The 26282-nt window shown below is 36.3% G+C and overlaps 1 protein-coding gene and 1 non-coding gene across 9 annotated transcripts in view; both read right to left on the bottom strand.

Annotated features, from left to right (window-relative positions):
- Window positions 1–26282, bottom strand: part of LOC106673537 (protein bric-a-brac 1-like) — a 512464-nt gene that overhangs the window by 14176 nt on the left and 472006 nt on the right. The gene's annotated exons all lie outside the window — the stretch shown is intronic.
- Window positions 22718–22788, bottom strand: Trnai-uau. Its single transcript has one exon. It is a non-coding gene; the product is annotated as a tRNA-Ile (tRNA).

Genomic DNA, 26282 nt, shown 5'->3' on the forward strand with positions numbered 1-26282 from the left:
TCAACCAAAGTCTTAATGAATCGAAAACATTTAAAACTATTATGATGTCACGATGGCTCAAATGGTAAGAGCAGCGGCGTATTGTGAAGGTCGTGGGTTCGAATCCCGCTTGTGACACTGACTTCTTTATCTCAACCAAAGCCTTAATGAATCGAAAACATTTAAAAATGTATGAAGTCACGATAACTCAAATGGCAAGAGCAGCGGCGAATTGAGCTGAAGGTCATGTGTTCGAATCCCGCTTGTGACACTGACTTCTTTATCTCAACCAAAGCCTTAATGAATCGAAAACAGTTAAAACTATTATGAAGTCACGATGGCTCAAATGGTAAGAGCAGCGGTGTATTGAGCTGAAGGTCGTGGGTTCGAATCCCACTTGTGATACTGACTTTTTCATTTCAACCAAGACCTGACATAAAAAGAATAATTAATTGAAAGTATTAGGAAGCTTAATACATTTCCAGGTGATTATTATTACGCTAACTGGGCTATGGCATATAGCAGGAAATTTTGTCTTAAAAAAATTAAAATATCGTACAAAAAGAAAGCCTAAAGAATACTATACATTACGTCTTGGGAAAAAATCTATGTCTCATTGTTTCAGTAAAACAAGGCTGTTGACTGATGAAGACATAGGATATGAACAGCCTGACCAACTAGCCTAAAAGGTGCAACCCTCCAACCATGGAAGAACTAATACTGGGTGCACCGGAATGCTTAAATTAGAACTAGAAAACTTGAGAAAGAAAAATTCAAAAACTGGACAAAGCACCACTGGGGCAAGCTAAGAGATTTATAAATCTCTCAAAAAGAAAGGCGAAGGATCTCTCTTTCAGCAGGCAGGATACAAGAAAAATTATAGGCTTTTATACCGGCCACTACTACTAGTTAAAAACTATCATCTAAAGAAAATGGGCAGAGCGGAGACAGAAGCTGGCTTTGTCATGAGGAACCAGAGACATCGGCACATGTCCTTTGTCAATGTGAAGTATTAGCCAGGTTACAGCAACTTTGGTAAGGCAATTCTCATATCAAAAGAGGTGAGCGAAGTGGCATCAAAGAAAGTACTTAATCTTATAGGAAAAAGTGCATTTTTCCAGGTATGGCTATAATTTATAGGTTTCCACATCCTATTTAGGTCATAGTGAAGGAAAGGATTTTTATAATTCTTAATCAACCCTAAACCTAATAAACTACTAATCATTTACTGCTTGCATGCACTTCGATGAGCTTTTTTTTTTCCGGGGCTTACAACAATAAAGTCATTTCAGCCCCCTCTCACTGCACTGTTGTGGCCGATGGGGTACTCAATATTCCGCCATCGGCCCTACCGTCTAAAAGATCACTCACTTACAACAAACAAATAAATAAATTACTTATAAATAAATACACGACACAATAAAACACAACACAGATACACTTATTTACACAGATATTCACGTTTTATAACTATTTACAAGTGAGGAAACACCCCCGTTTCTCTTAAAAAGCGGAATAGGGGATCCAACATTTGACCGTTTTTATGTCAGGGTTCATGCCTATTCGCTCCCTGTAGGGGGCCAAGGCACGGCACTCTTCGACAAGATGAGACACACTGAGCAACCTTTCTCTACAAGCGGGACACCTGCGCGGGTTTTGACCCAGAAACAGATGTCCGTGTGTCAGACGGGTATGGCCAATCCTCAACCGAGTTAACATGATCCTTTCATTTCGTTTCAGATTCTCATGAGGCCATCGTTCAGTCGTGCCCTTAACTCGCAGGAGCTTCTCGGACGACCCGGCCCACTGACGCTGCCAACGCTTTCCCACAGCGTTCTTTACTGCTCGCACAGCGTCACCGGGCCGGATTTCGGTAGCTTGGTCTGGAGGGCGAGACGCCCCAGCTTTCGCTGCCTCGTCGCACGTACGTTGCCATCCAGCCCGACGAGTCCGGGTACCCAGACAACTACCACCGTTTTTCCCAGGCGCTCCAGCTCAGCATATCTTTCTAGAAGGAGCACGACAAGAGGGTCCGTGGCGAATCTGTCCTGGATTGCCGATACTGCACTCAGGGAGTCCTTACAGACAAGAAGGGCAGAGCCCTCATCGTCTCGAATCACCCCGAGTGCGTGCCAGATTGCAAAGAGTTCAGCCGTGTACACGGTGCAGTGCCCATGAAGTGCTTTGCTGTTGTTAATCACTAGTTTGTCTCCATTAGTTTTAATCTAGCCTTGGACAAGAAGCGCGATATTTTTTTTAAAGAAAGATACAAGAGTTTTATTTCTTATGTCTAAGCGAAATGAGAAAAAAATGGTACAAACCAGAGGAGTGAATAGAAAAATAAACTGCTGTTGTGAAGAGTTCTACTGAATAAACGCCCTAAAGACAGGAATAACGCAATTTACACATCAAATATTAGCGGACTATTTTCTTGCCGTCTCCGAGTTTCCCTGAGTGAGGGGGAGCCAGAAGTGAGAATATTTTTATGCGAGTCGGTTTAAATTACACATTTAACAGGGTGGCAGCTGCCCCTCCGGAGCCGCGGGGGCGGAGCGAGGGACGGAGAGAGAAAGAGCGAGTGAGCGAGAAGAGAGAGGACAAATTAAAATACTTGGGAAAACTATGCAGAGAGGCTGTGCACGCACAAAATGTATTTACCAAGGGCCTAAATTAAATATACCAAAACGTTATTTAAAGCATATCAAGGATTCCGCTCTCCGTAATTTGTTCTTCATCCTCTGGAGAAAAAAAAAGAATTATCTATTAAAACTGTTTAAACAGTTGAAATATACGTGAGCCGGACTTGAAAAGTCTTTATTTTTTCTTGATTACACATCAACTTCAAAAGTTAGGCTTTTAAAGTCTAAACTGCCGAGTTACAGGAAGGCCTTTTAAAGATTTCAACCCAGAGGTTTAAAATTTATTATAGCTAATATTTCCAGTTGTTTAAGACGAGGAGGGATGCAGCAGAGGGTAGTTTTTAAGATTTGAAGACAAACCTCGCGACGATTAATCTCTACTGAAATAAAAATATGATCTCGCACTTTGAAATCAAATTTGAGTTCTTCAGTTTCAAGAATTTGCAGTTTGGACGTTTTTGTTATTAACGAAAGAAGGAAAAAAGGCGTGGAATACAGCGAGTGTAGGCAGACCAAGTTGCCGACAATGACTAATAAACAAATTACATTAAAGCTCTTTTAATATGGGCTTCCAAATAAATTCTCTCAATGGACTAACGAAGAATCTTTCTGGTACACCTTGAGTAAATTTAACTCTGAAGATGGCGAAATGCGTCTAACAGACCAAAGCAGCGAGGATAGGCGGACCAAGATGGTAGACAGTGACTAATAAACAAATTTCATTAACGCTCTTTTAATACTGGATTCCAAATGTCTATAAATTCTCTCAATGAACTAACGAAGAATCTTTCGACCACCCTGATACACCTTGTGTGAATTTATTTGTGAAGATGGCGAACTGCGTCTAACAGACCAAAGCAGCGAGAATAGGCGGACCAAGATGGTAGATAGTGACTATAAACAAATTACATTAAAGCTCTTTTAATACTGGATTCCAAATGTCTATAAATTCTCTCAATTAACTACCGAAGAATCTTTCGACCACCCTGATACACCTTGTGTAACTTTTCTGAAGAAGGCGCAATGCGTCTAACAGACCAAGCAGCGAGGATAGGCGGACCAAGATGGTAGATAGTGACTAATAAACAAATTACATTAAAGCTCTTTTAATATTGGCTTCCAAATGTCTATAAATTCTCTCAATGGACCAACGAAGAATCTTTCGACCACCCTGATACACCTTGTGTAAATTTTCTGAAGAAGGCGCAATGCGTCTGACAGACCAAGCAGCGAGGATAGGCGAACCAAGATGAATACTGGATTCCAAATGTCTGTAAATTCTCTCAATGAACTAACGAATAAGATTTTGACCATCCTGATACACCCTTTGTAAATTTATTTCTGAAGCAGGGAGGATAGGCGGACCAAAATGGTCGACAATGACTAATAAACAAATTACATTAAAGCTCTTTTCATATTGGCTTTCAATGTGTTCATAAGGTCTTTCGACAGACTAACAAAAAGAATCTTCCCATCATTTTGGCAACGCCTTGCGGTACTTTACCTCTGAAGATGGCGCAAAGGGCGAGGATAGACGAACAACATACCATTACACCAATTGCACAAAAGCTGATTTAATATTGGCTTCGAATGTGCTTATAAGGTTTATCGACAGGGTAAAGAAAAATCTTTCGATCATCCTGGCAACAACTTCAGATGCCATTGAAGCTTTAGGCGTGAGATGTTGGACTCAGTTGGTTGTGATGAAGGTTTCATGGTTGCCTCTGCACGCCTTCTTGAGGTTCGTACAAAATAAGATTTGTAAGGATAAAAAGTAAGGATCTTCGGCAAAGGTTCGAAGGATTTTGGGCCGAAGTGCCTGAACCCGGTGAAACTCACAAAATTCACTCCATGGTTGTAGAAATGACGTGTAGATGAGGCGTTTTGTGAAGTTTCTATAGATTTGTAATTGGCTGGAAGAGAGTTGAAGGTATTTGCACCCAAAAATAAAAAGTAATGTTTTCATATGACCTCTGTTCCTGCTGATTTTTGACACATGGACATTCGTTGTAAATGGCTCCTTTTGTTACTTGTCTGCCAATGTGTTAAAATTAAAAATGAAAGGAATAACAATCTGAGAGTAGTTAATTCTGACAAGATATGCACCAGAAAATTGAAAGTTTTCCCGAAAGGTTGAAAGGTGCATCCATTGAATCACTGATGTAACTACTCTTTCTTCAGATAAATGAATTATTACAGAATATTTTCCAAACTAAATTTAATATTTGTAAGCTATTAACTTTGTTGTCTTGACGTTTTAAGAGGGTTAAACACGTTTTGGATTTTTTTTGTCTCGATGTTTCAAACAGTAAAGCAACAATGTTGGCATCAAAACCGTCCAATGATCGTTGCGATTAAGTTTATGCTTTTGGTTGACTACTTAGTATTAGAACTGCGTTTCTAAGTAACGCAGTCATATAAGTCACAGAGTAATGGGGCTTGGAATGGTGCAAACCCCCCCCCCCACCAATGTACGACGTCTAGACCGGCGTTATAACTATAAAGGTAACAGCTCAAAGGAAGGGCATTTTTATGAACCATTAAACATTAACCGAGCCGGTTATTGTCTCTTCTACGCCACAACTCCGTGGGAGGTCCCAGGATTCCCAATAACAATATTGTCCAAAATGTGGCTTATTAGGCTAATTTGAGCGTCCTGCGGTTTCCTGCGGTTTTCCTGCTCTGCCGTCGTGCGGACCGCAGAGCTGGAAGCCGAAACAGCGGGAAATGCACTATTATAGTTTATATATTATAAAAGAAACTGACAGGATGTTCTCACGTTTAAAATGTGCAGCAGTTATAGAAAAAAATTACTGTCACGTTTATACGCCTTTTGTTTTAATGGGCTCACATCCGGCTTTATCGACAAGACCGTTTTATATATGCATTACGTGTTTGTTGTTAGTAGTTTGCGAACATGAAAGTGACGACCGTTCGTTTAGAGTTAAAAACCCGAGAACGGTTCGGTTTAATTATGTCGTACCTGGTCTAGTCGTCCGGATCGTAAATCGCCGCGGCACGTTTTGACCGGGGATGCGCTATTATGAAAACGTCCGAACGCATAACTCACGCTCTTCGCATAGGGCATGTAGCACCGAGGGTACACAACCGTGCCCGCGATAAATCAAATTGTTTATAGAAAGGGCAAGACCCCGGCCGCCGAAGGACATTGATCAAATCGCGAGAAAACAGCCGACACCTAGGGAAGCGAGTTCGACTCTTCCCCAATTAGCATTTATATCGTTTTCATCCCGCCGGCCTACACTCGTCCGACGGACTTTGTATGTTTATCCTCCGTGTAACAATTTAATTTTTCAAACCTCAATTTACTCTCGGATCGTAACTTATTTGCTGTCTGGACCTAATGGATTTTTTTTACCGGTAGATGAAGCTCTGTTGGAGACCTCATTCATCCAAAGGTTGCTTTTCCCCCAGAAAATTGACCAAAAAACGGCTTTATAGTTTCTCCACTTATCATTGCCTACTTAAAAAAACACATGACATTCCTATATCAATGTCGATCTTTCTCCTCATCCAGATCCTTCTAACTCCCAAAGAAATCTTCAAAATAATCCTACATTTTGTTTTTTTTTAATGTCCAGAATAACAGTGACCTAAGCATTGCACCCGAAGTACACGCAAGAGATGCTGGCTCTCAACACGAGGGTTTAAGGGAGGATATCTCGAGGTCATCGTCGTTTAAGGTTCTCGGGAAAATTAGTAGGTTAAGGATGAACCAAAATGCTTAGTGTAGAAGTTTGAAAGTGGAATCGGATCCGTTTGTCGAAAAGAGAATGTTGTGGATAGTGAGGTGAGTGACCTAGTAAGGAGCTTTGACTTGGATTTTGGATTCCTTAGCGGGAACTCACAGTTCCAGTTTGTCCATGTGGTCGCGATGTCTTGTATAGATTTTGGTATACGAAGCCACGACAGCCCAAGCGGTTGAGCAGCGGCGTACCCAGCCGAAGGTCGTGGGTTCGAATCTCGCTCGTGACCCTCATGACGCCGGCTTCCCATCTCAACTTTATCTGAACCAAAACCTTAATTAAAGTTTAACTAATTGAAAAGAATTTATTTGGTCAATCGGATCCCGAAACAATAGGTCCTGTATGAAGTTAATTGAGTTTTAACGATGAAAACAGATTTCTGTCCTGAAAGTCTTCGTAAGCAGTATTTGAACGAACTACTTCACCTCCTCTCACTGAAATTTATCATCATTACGGTAAGCCTCGGTATGTTAATGTAAAGAAACGAAACATAAAAGAAAAACTGCCCCCATATTTAATTTCGACCGATCTAACCTATCTTTAAACAGTAACGTCTAGTATACAAGAAATTGAGCTGTGGGGTTCAGCCATAATAGGCCATAATTCAAAGAATACAAACTCTACAATTCAAGATCCTTCTGTACAATCTAACCTCAACATCTACACCGATCTCAACAGTCCATTTTTTCAAGACCTAGCAAAAACATACCCGATATTCTATTTCAATCTTTTAACCCACAATTTCTTCTTGTTCAACTGGCTTCATACAAAGTCCTAACATTCCATATAGACGTCTGAAAAGAAACTGATGCGATTCAATCAGTGTGAAACGTTGAAGTCACAGTAACTTCCAGCTGGTTATCTTGTTTTATTACCGCTATAAATTTAATATAATATATGTGGCCGGTTTGATCGGAATCGTTTGGATATCCTTTTGTTGCGTCATGTTAGATTTATTTCAAACCGGCTCAGAAGGAAAACAATTGACTTAAATATAGACGTGAATAGACCATTTGTGAATAGTTAGCGATAGACTTGTCCAAACGGCTCAAGTTAAAGTTTTTGATTCATTTATAAATAGCCGAGGGGGAAATAAATACAAACAGAGCCCAGATGTCTTGAGTTATTCGTAGTTGTTTATTTCCCTTAAGAAATTTGTTAATAAATACGTAATGGGAATGTAAACCGTTATATTCTGTTTACATACTTTGATGTTTTCTTTAGAACTCGAGCCGGTATAAAAATAAACCCGAATGGGCGGAAATGGGGGGTGTTTTTAAAAAATGTGGGACAATGTTCGTTTTGGTATTCCATAAGGAACTCGAATTATTAAAAATTAAAGAATAACTTTAAAATTCCGATCGAATCGGTATAACAAACATATATGTAGCTTTAAATACCACCGACCCTCAGCTTATTTATTTTTAAAATTAACGCCTTCCACGATAAAGACGATGTCATTACCCGCGCCCACTGGATTTTCTCGGAATCCGACAAAAATTGACGACTCTGAACAATGAATCTTATAATAATTGCAAACGCCGGCTCAAAATTGTGTTTTATAATAGCTGTGATTCATGTTTCCTTGCTGTGGTATAATCACGGATCGGGGGCGGGAGAAGAGCAGTCGTCCTCGTTAAGTCGGCCCCGGCCCCGGCTTGCTTTATAAATTATTTCATTATATTATCAACGTCAGGTCATAAAAGAAGTCTCTTCGACAAATTGACTTCCGCACTTTAACGCAATTGCAATCTGCGCTCCAATACAAATATAATATTTTCAAACCACGGTACACAGTTTTAATCCGTTTTATTCTACGTCCCACTTGTTAAAAATGCAAAATTTTATTTTACCAGCTGGTGAAAGTGCGATAAATAGGGTCCAAACACCAGAGTTTTCAAACTTTCATTTTAATACAAAACAGCTACTTTTTACTTTGTTTACTTTCATACAATAATAAGTTTCTTATAGTGATAATAATTTTATGGTACTTTATTTTCATTCGTTCCTAAAGAAAATAGCTAGAAGAGAAAAAGGGACAGAGAGAGAGAGAGAGAGAGAGAGAGAGAGAGAGAGAGAGAGAGAGAGAGAAAAAGAAAGATAGATAGATAGATAGATAGATAGATAGATAGATAGATAGATAGATAGATAGATAGATAGAGAGAGAGAGAGAGAGAGAGAGAGAGAGAGAGAGAGAGAGAGAGCGAAACAAAAAGCAAAGGGAGATGAAAAATAAAACGATAAAATAAAGAGTGAAACAGATAGAAAAAGGAAGGAAGAGTTGGAAAAAAGTGCGTGATTGAAGAAAAAAGTTAGATACGTAGAAAAGAGGAATAGAAAAAGAAATAGAGGTAGAGATAGAAACAAAGCGAGGGAAAGAGAGAGAGAGAGAGAGAGAGAGAGAGAGAGAGAGAGAGAGAGAGAGAGAGAGAGAGAGAGAGAAAGCAAAGGGAGATGAAATATAAAACGATAAAATACAGAGCGAAACAGATAGAAAAAGGAAAGGAGAGATGGAAAAAAGTGCGTGATAGAAGAAGAAAGTTATATATGTACAAAAGAGAATTAGAAAAAGAAATGGAGGTAGAAATAGAAACAGAGCGATGGAAATAGAAAGATAAAGTAAGTGAGAAAGAGAGAGACAGAAAGCAAAAAGAGATAAAAAAATAGAACGATAAAAAAGAGAGAGAGACACAATGAAAAAAGACGGGAGATGAAAAAAGTGCATGATAGAAGAAGAAATAAGTTACGTTGAAAAGAGAAATAGAAAAAGAAATTGAAGTAGAAATAGAAACTGAGTAATGGAAAGAGAAAGAGAAAGTGAGTGAGAAACAGAGAGAGACAGAAAGCAAAGGGAGATAAAAAGCAGAACGATAAAAAAAGAGACAGATAAAAAAAAAGGGAGAGGTAGAAAAAGAAAGTGCGTGATAGAAGAAGAAAGGTAGACATTTAGAAATGAGGAATAGAAAAATCGATGGAGGGAGAGAGAGAGAGAGAGAGAAAGAGAGAGAGAGATGGAGGAAAAAGAGAAGATGAAAGAGAAAAAATGTCAACAATTTGAAAAATTTCACGACGGAGGATTTTTCGACGAGAAGATAAATATGCTCACCGAGTCCCAAATCGTAAACAGGCAATTTTGTAAAGAATTTCCTTCTAGGGATAATAGAAAATGATTTATATGGACAAAAATTAAAATTGACCTCGAGTAAAGGGTTATTTAAGCATTCGATTTTTTGATTTTTTTTGGTTAATCTCTATAATCGATTGATTATTTATTGACCTGAGGAGAAAATATGTTTGGTTTTCTGTTTTCAGGATGAGGAAGAGGCCAGAGAAGATTTTCTTTAGTTTTTCCCCCCCAAAGCAAGCGTCTCGTTAGATCCACCGTTCCTTTTTTCTCTATAAACGATGCCGAGAGGAAACACTATTCCGTATTTATCTCAGTGCGTCGAGGAATTACGTGGGGGCGAGTGCCTATAAATGACTGATAGCGGGTTAAATGAAGACGGATGATGTGAAAGACACACGGACGCGCCCCCTCTCCGAAGCAGGCTTTCTGTTCCACGCATACAGAAATTAGACAGATGGGCCACAATGCTAATATAATATTATGTAAATACTCAAGTCGGAAACCATCAATACTCGGTCCCGGCTCTTTGTCTCGCACTCAGCAAATGATGTATAACCGTGCTGTGCGGAACGCATTAATATCTGGAGGATTTAGTCTCATGCTCTCTTCACCAACTACCTTAGCACCTCTTCATTACATCCACCTTAATTCATCATCCTTATCGCGAAATATGTCACACCCACACCCTCGCACGAAATTGAAGAAACCCACTACAATATAAACTTGGAAGCTTCTCCGGATGCATGTTTAAGCTTTACAACTTTTAATTGTTGAAAAATAGCCTTTTAGATGGTTGTTCAACTGAAATTTTTTTATTCATTAGACTTCGTCATTGACCGAATAACAACTTTCAATTAATTAATCTTTGTGTAAGGTAATGGTTGAGATAAAAAAGTCAGTGTCACGAGCGGGATTCGAACCCACGACCTTATGCTAAATACGCCGCTGCTCTAACACCTGAGCTATCGTGACCTCGATCCACTCGGACATCAACTCCCCATCTCAATCCCACCTTATGAGTTTTCCCATTTGAAAAATGGCAAAAGGAGGGAAAACTCTTAAGGTGGGGTTGAGATGGGGAGTTGATGTCCGAGTGGATCGAGGCCACGATAGCTCAGGTGGTAGAGCAGCGGCGTATCTAGCCGAAGGTCGTGGGTTCGAATCCCTCTCGTGCCATTTACTTTTTTTCATCTCAACTAAAAACCTTAATTAATTGTCATATATTTTTTATATTCAATCAAAGTATTTCCACTCACTCAAAGTGTTTGTTTTCTGCGTACTACCTACTCAATCATACTTTGAGTTAATATAAAAAATATATGGTGATTAGTGACCGTTATTCGATAATTATTCAGAAATCGTGAGATGAGGTCTGGTGTGATGTAGGTTTCAGAAAAACATAGCTATGTTAGCAGCTACCATAGCTCAAGAGGTAGAGCAGCGACGTATTGACGTATTTAGCTGAAGGTCATGGGTTCTTTTTTTTTACCCATCCACCTCCCCGCCGTACAAGGTCATGGGTTCGAATCCCGTTCATGACACTCACTTTTTATCTCAACCTTAAGTAAAGATTAATGAATTGAAATTATTTTTATAATTTATTCGTAACTTAACATAACAATATTTCAAGTATATTTGTTATTTCTATTATAGCTAAGACTGGACTCGGAAGACATGTATGAAAAACCAGCCAACGCTGGTGAGAAGGAGGTATCGAGGTCATCTATGGGATAGTGCAGAATTAATAATACAGAATGGACCATTAGGAATGTATTTTCAGATTATCACCTGAATTATTAGGTTATGACCTATTTTCAGGTTATCTTTGTCAGATTCGACTGTGGTCTTGTGGGGGACTTGGCGGAACCCAAACACCAGTTGGGCGAAGTTATTTTGTACAAAGCTGGTTTCCTAAAGGTCATCGTAGTTGTCCAGGTCTTCTGTTAGGCTATTGGATCTTGCGTCTCAACTTAACTAGAGTTGATTCTGTAAGTGAGAACAATCTTGGCAGTTTTGGTTGATAATACATTCCAACTATAAATTAGAAAAGTCTCAAAGTAAAATTTGTAATTAGTCACTTGCTTGACTGCTTTCTATGGATCTTGATTTACAAGTTTTTCCTGTGTTTGTGTTCACGGTGTACTTTTAATTTATTTCATTAATAAAAATGGTTAACTTGTCCTTGACTGGGTTCTCATAAGTTTTTTAAGTTAGAACTAAATGATAAATTTAAAGTGTTAATTAAGTTTTTATACAACAACCACTGGGAAAAAAATATGAATGTTCTTTGATAGGTTTATTTACTTTTTTGTGTAAGGTCATCAGTTATCTCTAAATACCTTGTTTTTCAATAATTGGTACGTGATTAATGAGGATAATAAACATCCCCCTTTTTCCTCTAAACTATTAAATGACCCAAACTATATTGAAACGTACTAAATTTGCATTTCATTATCTCGAAACGATGGGCATTAAATATTTAAATCCGTAGAAATTTAATTGGCCAATAGAAACGCTGATTACAATAGTGATGAGATGGATGCCAACTTGGTAGGAATCGATTAGTTGTTTGTTTTGATTTGAATAAACATTTCATTGCATGCTCTCATAACATTTAATCACGCACATGCATAACGAAGGCCGAAATTAACTGTCCGTTCATTGCAGATGTCAAGGGGTTCGGGTATTGTTTTCAAATGAAATGTGAGAATTTTTTTTTTACTTGGAGACGTTTCAAAAATAAATTGAAGAACTTTTCTGTTTGGGATTCAACCGGGCTGAAAGCGCTGGTTGTAAGTAAGGGGGGGGTCTTAAAATGTTAACGGGCAGCAACTGAAGACGCTATAACAGGTGGTTGAGCTAGCCCGAAAGTCAGGTCAACATTGATTCTATTGACAGCTGTATCGTTAGCTCTGATGTGTTAAAATACCATGGCAATGATGGAAGACTCGATATTGTCATAAGCGGGCCTAATTAAGATTTTTTTCATTCCTTAGCGGTGAATGAGTGGTCAATACGTATCATATTTGCCTAAACCTTTTGGGTTTTGAATCCCGGCCTCTTAAAATTTTATTTGGAATAAATTTATCCGAGACACCCAACGTGGTAGTTGAATGTTAAACCCTACTGTAATCAAGATGGTGACTGTTTCAAGGCAATTTCTGTGATAAGTAGGTTAGGATGGAACCTGATAGTCTGAGACCACCAGATATCAGTAGATCGTTGTGAATCAGATGACCACAACCAAATATTTCAAAACGTATACTTTCGATTAGAATAACGGAAATAAATCCCATTAATGATGAAGCATGTAATACTTTTCTCGGAGGAAGATTTCCAGGGAATATTACACGGTTCCTTTGCTTACAGGAACGATCCCAGTTTGATTAATGTCAGTATTTTACTTGGTCGTTAAGGCCCATTAAGCTCCTTGACTAAGTGTCCATTCTCCCAGGTGGCCCCGTCCTACAAAGGATGTGTCGCCGAGACCGTCAAATTATAGGCTGTGCTGTCGCCCGTCTTATCACTTTGCCCAACTTCACACATCTGTCAAGTTCTCGTTATTGCCCGAACGGGAAAAGTAATAAATCTGGTTTACCAATCGAGGAAAAGTCTGGCAATAACTTTTCATCATCTGACTCTCGGGTTTTTTGTTGTTAATTTTTATAGATAACTAGGTGGAGTTGTTCGCCAACTGTGGACCGGATGCTCAATAATTTATTGTTACCCTCAAAACATATTTTACAAAAATTTTTTCATCCAACTCCTACCTATGCTAAATCTTTTCAAAGTTTTTTCCAGTATTAAATAAAATAATAAAAATAAACTCGGCAATAAACCTCGTATAGGTTAATTTGTAAAATTTTTGTCAAAATCAATCCTAAACTTTTCGTTAGCTCAACAGATCAAAAAATTTGCTATTACAATCTAGTATATTTTCGCAACTACTTAATAAAAATATTCTTAAACGTTTTTAATGCCTTAAGTTTACTATTTTGAGATTTATCACTTAAATGATAAAGGAAGAAGTTGCAGGACATAAAAGTCGACTATTGGAAGGGATCGGTCAAACCTAACAATACAGGATACAAAAGGGAAACAAATGAAGAATGAAGGAGAATGGAAGTGGAGAAGGACTAGAAATAATATTAATGTGGGCAGGTTAAGGGTCGACCAACAGCTGAGGTCATCGCCGGCGTGTTTGTACTTCTTTTCCAATCTTCCACTAGACTTTTTTCCAACCTGCAACCATTTGAGCGTCTCTGTTACTGCTTTTGTATACTAAATCGATATCGAAACATGCTAGCTCCTCATTTGTACCTTACGTTGTCAACTACAGAATAGACGCAAAGCATACAATGCATATATCACAACAGATATAAGTCCGATCATATTTACTGCCACGGAGTATTCGATATTTCTCGGGCTGAGTCAAACTCCTCCATTCTCGCTAATAACTTACTTTTTCTCTCCAGACGTCACACACTCACCACAAAGTGCTTGTTATTCTTTGGGGCGTGGTCGAATCCACTACATTCTCGCTAACAACTTACTTTTTCTCTCCAGACGTCATACACTCACCATAAAGTACTCGATATTCCTTGGGGTGGGGTTAAACCCACTCCATTCTCGGTAATAACTTACTTTTTCTCTACAGATGTCACACACACACACACACACACACACACACATACACACACCAGAGTACTCGATATTCCTTGGGGTGGGGTTAAACAACGCCTTCCTTTCACGCTAATAAATTACGTTCATATAAATTAACCTGAATTCAACACCTAATAGAAAAGAATAACATACAAGTTTGAGCAGGATGGCACAAGATGGATTAAGAATAGAGAAAAGAGGAAAGCCAAGGAGAATAAACAACTAAAAAGAAAGAATGTATGAAAATACACTTTTGATAAGTAAACAGCAGACTGAAAAACCGGACGTGCCCAAAGGAAAATTCAACACAAAACAAATAAAATACAAACTTAAAATTTCCACCAAAAAACAATTATATTACAATAATAAACTGGTTTGAGCTTACAGAAAATTCTCTAAACATAAATATATTAAACATTTTTAGCTAAAAATAACAAAGTGGCAATATAAGAATTAGCCAATTTAGACATTCAGCAGCCCAGGCCGACTTGAGGATGGAATACGTTACATATTTCATAATGATACACAAAATATATTCATTTCAGTGTTATTTGGATTAAAAAAAAATAGAATTAGAGGAATAAAACGTTACACATGGACTCTTTTCCACTCATGGTGCCCATTTAAAATAGTATGTAGTTGAAACATAGAGATATTAATAGTAAAAGACAATTAAAATCAGTTATGAGAGTGAAGGGACGAATTTATTCAAATTTAAGCCCCACGTGAAATTAATGAGTTAAAAATGAGCTTTCAAGGGATGGGGTAACTAGTGGAGATAGCCTATTCTTCAAGTATATGAAGATAGATGGAATATTAACGTTCTGTATAAAGTTTAATTAGAGGCACATGTGAACAAAAGATATTTGTCTGTGGAAGTGGCTCCCTTTAGCGCGCTCTGGCCCTGATACGATTATCTGGTAATAGCTCTGTCTTATCATTACACGGCTTTGAGTCTCATTATCATTAATGGGCATTTGTTCTCACTCATATTTTATGAGGAGTTAAAATGTTCGCCGCTCAGACTGCGGAGGCGTTATATATCTGGCGAGGACAACTGAATGCAAGAGAAAAGGATCCAGTTTACTAGTTGTAAATATGTTTTACCGAGAACTATAAGTAACCATTTTATGCCCGTTGTTTTAATTAAGTCCCGATCTTTCCGAAGAAAATTACAGGCCGAGGTTTCAAACGCTGATAATTAACATTATTGGAAAGCCGGATTGTTAATTTAGCCTGTCGGCGAGGATTTCTTCTGGGATCGGCGGTAATTACTCCGTTAAATAAGCAAATCGAAACCATTTTTTGAGGAAGTCGTCCTACTCGGCTCCGCCACGCGATAATTCACGGAGCGTGTAAAACGTTTGGAAACGGTCCGTTTGTACCTCCCCTTATCATCTCGGGGCCATCTAGGCCGTCGGTGAATGCGGACCCGAGGGAAAACAAAGGCCCGGAAAGGATGTTTGCTGAGGATCCTCGGCCGGCCTGCTGTTCTATGTCAAGCCGACCGATGACCCTTTCAACACAGATCGCCCTGCAAACAAAATCATCTCCGACTTCGTGTTTATTCTCATCTACTCATCCGACTCTTCGTAATGTAAATACATACACGGCCCCGACCTAAAACCGGAGATCCTTTGTTATTCCTACTCAAAGGATTGACACGTTAATAACAGTTTTTTGCCAGCATTTGTTAAAATATTTGTGTCCATAATTGTTTGGTTTAATTTCCTATCATTACTTTTTATTAGCCTTTATTCCTTCGCCAAAGGGTTGACAGTTAATAACTTTTTTGCAAGTATTTGTTAAAATATTTTTTTTACATTACTGTTACGTTTAGTTGCGTATAATTGCTTTTTTGTTACCTTTATTCCTACGCCAAAGAGATGACACGTTAATAACGTTTTTGCCAGTGTCTGTTAAAATATTTTTTATTAATTACCGTTTCGTTTAGTTGTCTATCTTTACTTTTTAGTTACCTTTATTCCTACGTCAAAGGGATGACATGTTAATAAATTTATTCCCCAGTATTTGTTGAAGTATTTTTTGTTTTAGACATTACTGACAGGTTTAGTTGCGTATCATCCCTTTTTTGTTACTTTTATTCCTGCGTCATACCGTCGACAGGTTAATAAATTTTTTGCCAGTATTTGTTAAAATATTTTGTATAAATTACCGTTTCGTTTAGTAATATATTATTGCTTTTCAGTAACCTTTATTCCTACGTCATACTGTCGACACGTTAATAACATTTTTCCCAGTATTTGTTAAAGTATTTTTTGTTTTAGACATTACTGACAGGTTTAGTTGCGTATCATCCCTTTTTTTGTTACTTTTATTCCTGCGTCATACCGTCGACAGGTTAATAAATTTTTTGCCAGTATTTGGTAAAGTATTTTTTGTTTTAGACATTACTGACAGGTTTAGTTGGGTATCATCCCTTTATTTGCCAGTATTTGTTAAAATATTTTGTATCAATTACCGTTTCGTTTAGTTGTCTATTATTGCTTTTTAGTAACTTTTATTCGTAAGCGAAAGGGTTGACAAGTTAATAACATTTTTCCCAGTATTTGTTGAAGTACTTTTTGTTTTAGACATTTCTGACAGGTTTAGTTGCGTGTCATTGCCTTTTTGTTTCCTTTATTCCTACGTCATACTGTCGACACGTTAATAACATTTTTCCCAGTATTTGTTAAAGTATTTTTTGTTTTAGACATTACTGACAGATTTAGTTAGGCATCATCGCTTTTTTGTTACCTTTATTCCTACGTCATACGGTGACATGTTAATTATTTTTTTGCCAATATTTGTTAAAATATTTTTTATATATTACTGTTTGTTTTAGTTGCCTATTTTTTGCTTTTTTAACCTGGAAACCACTAGAAAAAATTTGCATTTGCAGATCAATATACTGTATAATTTACACATTATGAACTTAGAGGTGAAGTATAGAGAATACCATTTACTGGTCTATGCAAGCAAATTGCGTTTGAAATAACTATAGATATATACATAATAAGTTATGTAAAACAAAGAAAAAATATAAATTTTGAACAATCAACGTTGTGTACGTTAAATGAATATATTCATTACGAAATGTACGAGTCAATACGAAATGTCGTTGCGTACGAGTTCTCATTACGGCGATTTCCCAAGTCAAAATTGTTCAGTTTCAAGTTTTTTGTATTTATATACAACGACAGAAAAGGTAAATATTTTGTTGAATATAATAATAAGAAATTTCGAGCCTAATTGACAAAGAAGATGAACATAACCTGATGCAGTATTCACAGTACTCACTTTTCCCCTGCCCAATTATATAGTTTCATTCTCTATGGCTAAAAAGAACTTCATAAGGTTTTCCTTGCAAGTTCTACTTTTATATAGATATTTATAGACTTCGCACCTAGCATACCTAACCAAGAAGATGCACCCTTCCTTGCTCCAAGGGCATTATCAAGTATGGAGTTTTGTGTGTGACTTTTTTGAACTCCCTTCTCTACTTGGTGCCCAGGAGATGTCCAATTTCTCCAGAAGCAAGAATTTTGGATGCGAGTCCAGTCCTTGGCGTAAGTAGGATTTTAAGAACTTAATTTACGACAAGGGAGTTCAAGTATCTGCAGAAGTTTTCTGGTATAAGGTGTTCAGTTCATGGTCTTCTATGCGATTTGTCACAGACTCTCTAGCTCTTATTTATTTACAGGTTATATGCAGTTACAAGAAAACTCAATGTTTACAAATGATTTCTGTGAGTATAAAAAATGTGTTAATTTTTTAAACATTTTTAATAAATTCACTAATTTCGTGGTCCGCTTGACCAATTAATATATTACAATTAATTAGGCTCTCCGTGGCCATTTCATTTTTCGTCGAGAATCCAATCCGATTACACGACATTTGAAAAATGGCAAAAAGGAGGGAAAATTCAAAAGGTGGGGGTTGAGATGGGAAGTCCGAGTGGATCGAGGTCACGATAGCTCAAGTGGTAGAGCAGTGGCGTATCTAGCCGAAGATCGTGGGTTCGAATCCCGCTCGTGCCATTGACTTTTTTATCTCAACTAAAAACCTTAATTAATTGTAATTTTTAATAAAAATATTTATTTCTATTATAAGTATATATGCACTTTTATTTGTTTATATTTTTAATTGTTGTTTTATTCGTTCGTTTACAAGAAAAATGTAATAAAATTACATTTTTTATTATGAAATTTCTTTCATATAACAGCCCTGTTATTCAGACAATCAATCTTTACGATTGGCCCTGCGTTCCGAAATTCCAAAAACTCGCCAAAGTTTTCGCATGAAATTACGGTAAGATAAATTTGGCGACTATCAGCGGTAAACCAGTAAAATGAGCTGATTCACTTAAAAATAGTGGTTTTTCCATACCTAAATTAACAAATTAACAAGACTCACAGGGGGATATTTTATTTTACCCTTGTTTTCTGTGAGTACGCGTCCGAAAACGTTGGCGTACTTTTGAAAATTTAAAATTTCAATACCTTGCATTGACAGTTCGTCAAAATTCTTCATCATATGAGCGAAAGGTTGATTTGAGGAATTTCAGAGATATCCTACAATTTCAGCAAAATAATGAATTTAAAAGGATTACTAATGTATGTAAATATTACATAATGTTTTGACAGCCTGAACGATTCGCAGTAAGAAATATAATTACAATGCGATAAAAAATAACTTAGGCCTAAGCGACTATTTTGTAAGTCAAAAGCTATGAATGACATAATTGAATGAAAGATCAAAGCTGGACTACCTACTGCTTCCCAGGCAAAAATAAACTATTACAACTGAACCGTTGCACTATTTTTTAATACGGCATTACATTTTCAGGGAGATGGAAAAAAGATTTTTAATTTCGTTTCACAAGCCAGAGAGCCTGAGGCGAGATTTTGCAACTTTTAACCATTCTTTTATTATTATGTCATACAGACTGAAACTGTATGAAAAAGCCGAATGTTGTTGAGTACGACAGGACGCCATCCCTGGTAAGTTTTCAATAAGCTTTATTAATCAATTATCTATTTTTAGTTAGACCTACATATTATCCAAAGTAATTACTTTTATTATTATGCAAAGCATGGATGAGTTGAAAAATTGGTGTCTCGAGGGGGACTCGAACCCGGCGCTTCTATCACATGAACTATCGTGGCTTCTGTCCTCGAGACACCGGCTAATCATCTCAAACTACAACTTTTTTTAAACTTCATTTTTTCTTGCCAATATTTAACTATCATGTATTCGCATTCGTATTAAAAAAACGAGGAGGAGTAGTTGGTGTCTCCAGTCACGATAGCTCAAGTGTCCTAAGGTCGTGGGTTCGAGCCCCGCACGTGACACAAATTTTCCAACTCAAACATACCTTGCACAATAATTAAAATAATTGTTATATTAGATTTTTCAGTTTGCAGGACATCAATGATCGTATTAAATTTCTATTTGTTTATTTTTTTATTATAGTATGTACTTTATCTTCATAGAATCAGATTTTAGTTTTTACAATAAGCAGGGTGCTTATGTTGAGGCCCTAATTCACGTGTGATGATGTGGGTTTTTGTCCGGTGACAGATCCACCTTATTTACACAGCATAGAAGCATGCATTAATTTTCAAATAATAAGTATAATAGAGAAACGAATGTTTACAGTTTAAGAAATAGTATAGACTAAAGGAACATAAGTGCATTTACCATTTACAGACCAGTGCATTTACAAAATTAACCAAGATCAAAAATTTATTAGTTTTTATTTTAAAAAAATTAATTTTAATGGTTTGGTAGAAAATGGATCAAAACACCGGAATACCATTTTTCGATATAATGAATGTAACTAACAATTTATTACACGGTTTTTCTCATCAAATTTAACTAACAATTTATTACATGATTGTGCTCATAAAATTTAACTAACAGTTTATTACATTTATTTCATGATTTTGCTCATAGAATTGCACCATTTTCGCCGAGTAGCGTCAGAACAGGACACTCATATTTTTTGTAGTTTATTTCAAACCATGTATGTGCAATTTTGTCGTTATATTAATTACAACATTTTTATTTTAATATATACCAAATTAAACGAGATCAAAAATTCATGAGTTTTTATAAAAATTGTTTAATTATGATGGTTAGGCAGAAAATTGATCAAAACACCGGAATAACTTTATTTAAAACAATTAAATTTAACTAACAATTTATTACATGGTTGTGCTTATAAAATTTAACTAACAATTTATTGCATGGTTGTGCCCATAAAATTTAACTAACAATTTATTGCAAGGTTGTGCTCATAAAATTTAACTAACAATTTATTGCATGGTTGTGCCCATAAAATTGAACTAACAATTTATTGCATGGTTATGCTCATAAAATTTAACTAACAATCTATTGCATGGTTGTGCCCATAAAATTTAACTAACAATTTATTGCATGGTTATGCTCATAAAATTTAACTAACAATTTATTGCATGGTTGAGCCCATAAAATTTAACTAACAATTTATTTGCATGGTTGTGCTCATAAAATTTAACTAACAATTTATTATACGATTTGCTCATAAAAGTTAACTAACAATTTATTACATGGTTGTGCTCATAAAATTTAACTAACAATTTATTACATGGATCTGCTCAAAATAATGCATTAAGAACATAAGAGGCGTTGCGATTGTGACTGTACGTGGCGTGCGCTTGACGTATAGATGTGCACACCCTATCAAAACGTGGCAAAGCGTCGGGTAGCATCGGTAGCGTTGCATTGGGTGTGTTCCCAGCTTAATGCTCCATCGAGCATAACTGGCTTTTTAAAGCGATCTAGTCTTTGTATTTCACAGAAAACGAACGATTGGTATGAGAGGGTCGTCGATAGGACGTATCCGGGATATGGGTATCTTTGAGTGCCAAACTGTATCGAAAGCCTTTTCTAGGAACGTGACATACTGAGCCTGCCTCATGTCTCTATTTCTATTTGAAATAAAAATTAAATAAATAAAACAGGAGGCTTTTAAAATTATCGACAGGGATGCCGTAATACTTTAGTATTAAAACATTAATGACATTTCGTTTCATTTGTGGTTTTATAAAAGGTGGAGAGGAGGGTGCGAGATTATAGCATCAGATATGTTGCACGTTTCAAATCGGACCGGGTTTTTTTTGTAAATATTTCTCGACATCCCATGCATAAATAAACGGTTAAGAGTAACAAGGCAAAAGAGAGGTCGGATATTATTTGCTACGTTCGCATGACAAAGCCTCTCTTCCCACCTATCGTGCAGAGCCGTCCACGTACAATTTAATATAAATGCGGTTGAATTAATAATCAACCATTATTCGTCTCACAAAACCCGGTGGACTCCGGGGAGCGAATTTGTGCATTCAATTAAAGCTAATGCTTTTCATTTTGTCACTTCGTTATTAAATCAATAGATGAAGCCGGCGGCACACCGGCCCAAGGATCCTCGTGTATTTAAGCACACCGTGTAAGTTATTCCCACCGCCCGCTTTTCACCCTCTTCTATCAAGGAAAACTTATTAATTCCGCCGAAAAAAAAATATTTCATTACATTACCGCCCGGCCGGGAGAAGGTTTATTGTATTAACAAAGTCCAGTTGTATTCATTAAAACTAGACAAAGGGATGAGGGCGGAGGGGGTGGAAAGAGAGAAAGAGTGAGAGAACGGGGCGAGAGGGTTTTAACTCTTTTTAAATCAGTCGCCACATATGGACTTTTTAAAAAGGTTTTACCGCAATCTCTTTGTGACAAATTAACACGTACTAAACACCATTTGTCGGCTTCCAGATCTCGCCGAAACAAAATTATCGTCAAAGGAAAAAGGAAAATTGATTCCAAAATGGACACAGGTATTAAAAAACCCTGCTTGATTACGGATGATATATATATATTGTATATTTCCACGAATCCAGTTCTCTGTAAAAATAATCTTCCTTTGACTCTAGATCAAGATAGAAGATGTAAGATACATCATATGGGTACTACCCACGTTATCTTTTGAAGTTGCAAAGCAGATTGACTTCGATATTTTTTTTTATTATACACTATCTAGAAATACGTAAAATAACAAAATACAAAAGCAGTGCGACTACGATCTATGTCTAGGTCCAGGAACAATGTGCCAAGATAAAATAAGTAAACTTTGCTAAAATAATCTATTAGGTTTCGTGGTCCGATTGACCAAAAAAATTCTTTTCAATTAATTAATCTTTAATTAAGGTTTTGTTTCAGGTAAAAAAGTCAGTGTCACGGGCGGGATTCGAACCCACACTTCGATCCACTCGGACACCAACTTCTCCACTTTCCAACTTCGAACCCCACCTTTTGAATTTTCCCTCCTTTTTTCCACTTTTCAAATGTCGTGAAATCTATTTGATTCTCGGCGACAAATGAATGGCCACGGAGAGCTTTAGTGAAGTATACTTCATTTTGGTTATTACATTTATTAGGTTTCGTGGTCCGCTTGACCAATTAAATTCTTTTCAATTAATTAAGGTTTATAGTTGACATAAAAAAGTCAGTGTCACGAGCGGGATTCGAACCCACGACCTTCGGCTATACGCCGCTGCTCTACCACTTGAGCTATCGTGACTTCCATCCACTCGGACACCAACTTCCCACCTCAATCCCACCTTTTGAATTTTCCCTCCTTTTTGTCATTTTTCAAATGTCCTGTTATCTATTTGATTCTCAATGAAGTATACTCATTTTGCTTATTACACCTATTAGGTTTCGTGGTCCGATTGACCAAATAAATTCTTTTCAATTAATTAATCTTTAATTCAGGTTTTGGTTGAGATAAAATGGCAAAAAGGTGGGAAAATTCAAAAGGTGGGGTTGAGATGGGAAGTTGGTGTCCGAGTGGATCGAAGCCGAAGGTCGTGTGTTCGAATCCCGCTCATGACACTGACTTTTTTATCTCAAACAAAACCTCAATTAAAGACTTGCTAAAAAAGAACAACAAGTGAAACTTATTTTTTAAATTTTCAGTTCATTACAACAACTTGCAATTCGGTAAGAAGTAACAATGAGAAAAGAAATGGACAATTCAAAAACAGAAAAACTGACTGTCACTGTTACTATAAAGATAGGTCGCGCGTCTTTCGCCTCTTTAGTCTACCAGGAGAGTTTTGAAAGAATTCGTCCTATGGATTCTGGATTTGATGATTTATAGTCATCTTCGAATTATCCAACCCTTGACGGTTTCGCAGATTAGTGTGCACCTCTAACTCTTACCTCTACTCTTCCATGATGAAGATGCCCGAGTTTTGATGATGCGGTTTAAGCAGTCGAAAGAAGAAGGTTGATTCTTGTGGGTTGCGATTGTTTATATTAGCTAATATATTCGGCAACAAACGGCTTTTGGATAAAAAAGCCGTTAGTCGGGGAAATTCAGTCTATTTTCCTTCACATGTCATCCCAATGTTGCCTGAAAAGCTGACATCCCATACCATCCTCAAACCTACAAAATACTCTGATCCTGTTTCCACTCGGAAACTCCGTTTCACACTACTAAGTACTACAGTAAAGATGGGGCGAATATGTAGATTCACTTTTTGTAAATGATGATTCTACTCACATAATTAAGTCTCACACTACTGGGTAAGTGCGAAGAGAAATAAATCTATAGAAAAATTTACCAACATAACGTCTACTCTTCAAAAAAGGATTCGTTTTCTAATTTACATCAATATCATTCCCCGACTTCTCGAGTGACTTAACTCTCACAAATGGCTTTATAAGAACCTTAGTGAAGCCCATATGGACTTAGGGACTAGAAGCTTGGGGTTCAACCAAATATTTCTATATCAGTTCATTGCAAACTGCCTAATCCATATTCTTCAGAAGAATCCTTGACGCTGTACTTTATGTGTCCGACAAAATTGACCATACAGACCTTAATATTGTTTTATCCATGATGTGAAAGTTTCATAAAACCCTCCCAATCAGGTACTGATTTAAATCTGATTAAAATGTACAGTTCAAAAGAAAACAAACGAAATTTTAAAGAAACATCAATTTTTACTAATAATTACCATTGTTGTAAATTTATAATTAATTTTAAATAACATCCAGAAACGTTTCCACGATGTAAAACAATAATAATTAAATATTGTTTTTCAATGCTTTCCGTTACATTCCTTCCGGTATTCAGGGAACTTTATGTTGTTTTGTTTTGACTCTACACAACAATTATGAACAAAGTTCAACATTGTAACAAGGAGATACTGGTATCATAAATTTTTAACTTGCCTTACAATAATTTACTAAAAGTTATTATTAAAGCTGTTATGTTCGGCATGCAGTTAATACGCCGTGAGCTGAAGTTTTCACATCAACTTTATATCTCGTACATTTTCCTGATACAAAGGTCGGGAATTTTTACTTTTTTGAATTCCCCTTTTTCCCCGGATTTCTGTCGACTATCACAGACATTCGAAAATCTCCACACACTACTCATTTCTATTACGTGCATATAATTATATGCTGTTTTACCTTAATTGTTTATAATCATTTTTCTCTAAAAAAGAGTATGGGATTTGTAGTCGTAATAACTTTATTCTACTTAAATCTAAAATATTTACTAGTAATACGATATATAATTTTTTATCATGAAAAAAAGTACTTTATCCTGCTTGAAAGTACATAGATAGTTTAAATTATAAAAAAAATGATAAAAAAGATCTGTTAAAAAGCGACCAATCATAAGAAACCAATATTATTTAACAACAAATTTAGAATTTTCTTAAGCGAGCTTAATAGATTCCACCACGAATTCAATTCTTACAAAGTCACTTGCATTTACGCTTAAACGGAAAAGCTGTTTAAAACAAAAAACCAAATTGCAATTTTCCAATTATTTAAAATACCTCTGTTGTGGGGGTTGGCAAATGTGGTTTCGTAAAATAGCTGGTTTCCTATTTAAAATAAACTTAGACTTCTGTCTTCATCAAATGTCATTCTGACCTACTACACTTTTAAAAAATTCGCTTATTTTACTCAAACCCATTATCTTGGCAATTTTGTAATTATATTAAGTATCTCTATGCTTTTAAGAATAAATAAAACTATTTTGTAAGGATACTGATTTGGAAATGTGAGCCAGTATCTTTATACTTTAAAAATCCTTTGATAAGGTTATTATTTTGACGATATTAACATTATATGAAGTCTCTATTTGTTAAGATTTTATTTTAATTTAAGGTCGTGTTTCGAACGAACAACTGTTTTTTTTCTGTTTATTCTGTTGTTTTAAGTTTGATTCCCATTTATCTTTTAGGATAATCTGTGTTTATTTTGTAAGTATCAACAATAAAATTGACCGCATTCGGCAATTTTTCAAGTTCAATCAGTTGAAAGAAAGGCCAAAAATTGCCATTTTTCGGTTACCACTTGTTCATAGTTTATTTTACCTAACAAAACCGATTTTTTTGTATTATTTTTCTTAGCATTATACGAATATAAGTGGATTTTAATGAAAAATTAGTCGATCTTATTTTTTTTTTGGCTACAATCTAAAGTTGTGAAAATATTTTTAGAAATAAATTTAAAACGAAATTGCATCAAAATATACGAGAAGTTTTAAAGACAGGTGTACCGGAAAGTGAAAAAGATCAACTTTTCAAAAATTATTTTTTAAAGCACTTCTAAAGCTCGGAATCTCAAACTGGCTCCATTCTGTGCAAAAAAGTCCCAGTTTAATATAAAATATTTTAAAAATGTATTTTTTATCCATTTTTTGGTCGCTTGCTCAAAATTTATTTTACCTATCAAAACCAATTTGTATTATTTTTCTTACCTTAATACGAATTCGTGGATATTAGAGGATTTTAATGAAAAATTAGTCGACCTTAATTTTTTGGCTACAATGTAAAGTTGTGACAATTTTTTTTAGAAATAAATTTATTTCTTTGTTTCTGGGTGTTTCATTTTAAATAGTGGCCTCCCCAAGATTAATTGCCAATTATTACACTACAAATTTAAAACGAAATTGTATCAATATATACGAGAAGTTTTATAGCCAGGTGTACCGGAAAGTGAAAAAGATCAACTTTTCAAAAATTATTTTTTAAAGCTCTTCTAAAG

The sequence above is a fragment of the Cimex lectularius genome, unplaced genomic scaffold (assembly GCF_000648675.2).
Source record: "Cimex lectularius strain Harlan isolate CLEC.00 unplaced genomic scaffold, Clec_2.1 scaffold1, whole genome shotgun sequence".
In the NCBI taxonomy this organism is placed as follows: Eukaryota; Metazoa; Arthropoda; class Insecta; order Hemiptera; family Cimicidae; genus Cimex; species Cimex lectularius.